Here is a 4,214-nt window from a genome sequence, read left to right as displayed (position 1 = left end):
AGTCACTGTCTCTACACACAGACTTCCACAGAAAGTAAGCATTGCTCCTGTTTGACTAGTTGAGGCCATTTCTGCAAAGAACTATGGGTCCTTTTAGAGGGGCAGGCTTTAGTAATCACTGTCCAGGTTCTAGGCTTGTTGTCAGAGGGCTGTCAATAGTTCTGTGTCATTTTGCTCCCGGCAGACAGAGCTAAGAGATAAATGTACACACACACACACAAGTATACACACAGAGCCCAGTATCTGAAACACTTCATATCCAACCTCCAGACTGATTCAATTCCCAGGGCTTTATTTCAGCCGCCATCCTCATTGTGTGTATCTAAGAAGTATCATGCTGAAGAAATCCAGCTTTAGTTTTTGCATGACTATTTGCTTATTTGTCCATTCTGTTTCTGAAGACGAAGAAGATTCAGACTTTTTCACTTTTTATTTTTTTGAGTTTATCATTAAACTATCTTGCCATTACAACAGTGTATACAGGGTTTTTTTTTTTTTTTTTTGGTTTGGTTGGATTTTTTAGACAGGGATTCACTGTATAAAGTCCTGGCTGTTCTGGAACTCCCTTTGTAGACCAGACTGGCCCTGAACTTACAGAGATCCACCTGCCTCTGGCTCCCAAATGCTGGAATTAAAGGCATGTGCCATCACTGCTTAGTCTTTATTTTTTTAAATTTATTTTATGTGTGTGAATGTTTTCCCTGTTTATGTGTGTGTGCATACACACATACATATGTCACCTGCTTCACTGCTCTCCATGGAGGTCTGAAGAGGGCATCAGATGCCCTGGATCTGGAATTGCAGACAGTTGTAAGCTTCCATGTGGGTGTTGGGACTTGAACCTAGGACCTCTGGAAGAGTGGCAGTGTTTCCTGCTAAACCATTTTTCTAGCCCTGCCCCATCCCCCTTTTTAGGATGGTCTCATACTATGCTGCCCAAGTTGGCTTTAGGCTCCTCCTCCACCATGCCTAAAAGAATACAGAATTAAAGAATGTGGTGCCAACGAAATGGCTCAGTGGGCGAAGGCACCTGCCGCCAAGGCTGACCACTTGACCCAGGACCGGAAGCAGAGTATTGGCTCTCACATGTTGTCCTCTGTCCATGGTGTGTATCCTTCCCCACCCTTGAAAGAAATAATTTAAAAAAAAATCACAGAATAAATAAAACCTCTTCTTGTCATTTTGTCTTGTTTTTCAAGACAAGGTTCTCTGTGTAACAGCTCTGGCTGTCCTGGAACTTGCACTGTAAACCAGGCTGGCCTCGAATTTACAGTGATCCACTTGCCTCTGCCTTCTGAGTGCCAGGATTAAAGGCATGCGCCACCACTGCCCAGCATAAATACCACCTCTTATAATTGTATTTTATTGTTTCATACTTCCAGAGCCTAGAAATCCAAAACCATGCCGTCAGCACTCTTTTACTGCTGGGATTCTAGATAGATTCTTTCTTTGCCTCATCCTCATTTCTTGGGGTGGCCATGCATCCTCAGTGCTATTTGGGGTTCATCAACATCACTCCATCCCGATGGTTCTGGGATGACATGCATTGCCATTAGACAGGGATGGAGGCAGGATTGATGACAAGAGTGCTTTTCAGGTACTGGAGATGAAACGGGGGACCTCACACGTCAGGCAAAGGCTCTGCCACTGAGCTATAACTCTAGTTCCTGTGATAAGGGTTAAGTAGTTTATCTAAGTCATGAAGGGAACTGCTGTGGGAGCGCATTCTGCTCCTTCAGCCAATAGCATTTAAGATACCAGCCCACCCAGGACAGGAACCAAAAGCTACGGAGAAACCCTGTCTCGAAAATCCAAAAAAAAAAAAAAAAAAAAAAATAAAAAAAAATACTTGGGCGTGGTTTCTTATATTGTAAATGCAGCTGTAAAGCCTGTGCTAGCTCTCTTGCTTTCAACTCTTGCTTCTGGTTGCTAGACTCTGTTCCTGTTCACGCAGAGGACTGTGATCTAGGACAGTGATCTGTAGTTTCCCTTAAATGAATAACCCTTTATTATTCATTATTCTGATAATAACGGTGTGGGATTATTTTATGACTTCCGCCTTCAGGGAACTAACAAGGGAAGAAATGTAATCCCTCCCCAACTGGAGCAGCACGAGCCATTGAGGGACAGGAAGAAAGTGAAGAAAAGGAGTGAAGTACACAGGAGGTAAGCGTTCACACAGCTGGAGAGAGAGCTGCATAATACAGGCACATCGCAGGGTTGATTCTCGGTGGCCAGGTTGTCGCTCATGGCTCTAGACAAGGCCTTCAGATGTGTCAGTACAAGATATGAGGCTTCAGGGAATGAATCTGAGAAAAGCCTTGAGAATTCATTTATTGTTCTTACCTTGGCAAAATATTAGTCACTAAAGCTGGTTTCCCCTTGTCAGGCAGTGGTGGCATACACCTTTAACCCCAGCACCTAGGAAGCAGAGGCAGGAGGATCTCAGAGTTTGAGGCCAGCCTGGTTTACAGAGTGAGTTCCAGGACAGCCAGGGCTCCACAGAGAAACCCTGTCTTGAAAAACAAAAAAACAAACCCCACCTAATTTTGCCAACTGTCCATCAATTAATCCACAACTGTAGGGCATGGTCAATGCCCCGGCCAGAAGGCACTGGTGACATAGCTGAAGGGTAGGCTCAGCTGAGAAGAAGGGAAACATTCTTCCAGCTACTCAGAAGGGGAGGACTTTATAACTAGAAACAGACAAGCAAGAATACTCTCTCCGATACCCCAATCCAAGAAGGGGATACAGCTGTTCCCTCGCCAAACCCTCTCTTCTGGCATCTGGGAGGGGCAACTCCACGTAGGGAGGAAAATTCATAGCTAAACAAAGCCAGAATGTGAAGGGTTCCATCTTTCCTAGTGACTGCGCTAGAGTTCCCTTGCTTCTCTAGCTTCCTCCAGCAGCCTCCCGTGCCCAAGACCGACGATGGTGAACTCTGGAAAAGCACTTAGCATGTCCCGGTGTCAACAGGACAGGTGTGTCGAAGGATGCCAGGAAATGCTTCAAATATACAGAAATAACAAGTAGCTGTAATTCTTGGGAGAGGCTGATCGAAGTGTGTTGATAAATTACAACAGTAACATACAGTAACACCTGGAAAGGATTAGAAACCCCAAGCTTGTTATTCTGCTCTCAAGACAGTGGTTCCTTCCTGCTTAGCTCCCCTGGTACAACGCCCACAATGAGCATCTCATTACAGTGCTTATGGCATAAGGATACCATTAGAAACACCTAAAACAGTTGACACTCCCACTCGTCAGCTCCATTCCCTACTAATCTGCTTTCTCCAAGGCCGTCTTCCACAGCCATCTCAAAGCTGTTGTATCATTAATTGAACGATGACTAATGTGCATAAGACTTTATCATTCGACTCTAGTTACTGAGATGGGCATTCATTTCCCACTTAGAGGGAAAAACTTAAGAGAAACACAAGTGTTGTGGAATATTATTTTCAGATGTGTCACATTTGTTTATGTTGTGGAACATTTAATGATGCAAAGATGTGTTGCATTTGTTTAACTCTGTGAAGTTGTGTTACTTTGCGTGTCTAAAACACCCGATTGGTCTAATAAAGAGCGGAACAGCCCATAGCTGGGCAGAAGAAAGGAGAGGGTGGGCTAGCAGGCAGAGAGAATAAATAGGAGAAATCTGGGAGGAAGAAGATCAAGGAACAAGAGAACAAGGAGAGGAGGATGCTAGGGCCAGCCACCCAGCCACCCAGCCACCCAGCCACCCAGCCACCCAGCCAGCCCTGGAGTAGGAGCGAAAGATATACAGACATAAGAAAAGGAAAAAGCCCAGAGGCAAAAGGTAGATAATTTAAATTAAGGAAAAGTGTCTAGAAATAAGCCAAGTCAAGGTCAGGTATTATAAGAATAAACTTCCATGTGTGATTTATTTGGGAGCTGGGTGGTGGGTGGGCTCCCCAAAGAGTAAAGAGTAATAAAAGCTAAAATCACACAAGCAACTCAGCAGGCTGTCTGAGGCAAATTAGTTGCAGACCTGGTACCTGATCCAAGTAAGGCTTTGTCATTTTTCTTCTCCTTTCTTCTGACCCTTTCCCTCTACTGTCCTGTGAAGCATCAGAGAACTGATCATTAATTCAAACAGGATTTTCTTGCTACTTTTTTTTTTTTTTTTTTGCTGGGGGGTGGGGTGCTTAATGAGTGCTGTCTGCATGTATGTCTGCAAAACACATGTGTGCCTGA

Source organism: Alexandromys fortis, unplaced genomic scaffold, assembly GCF_014885135.2.
Source record: "Alexandromys fortis isolate MF-2015 unplaced genomic scaffold, M_Fortis_MF-2015_v1.1 scaffold_107, whole genome shotgun sequence".
Classification (NCBI taxonomy): domain Eukaryota; kingdom Metazoa; phylum Chordata; class Mammalia; order Rodentia; family Cricetidae; genus Alexandromys; species Alexandromys fortis.
The sequence above is the reverse complement of the archived record's forward strand: the minus strand, read 5'-3'. Positions refer to the sequence as shown.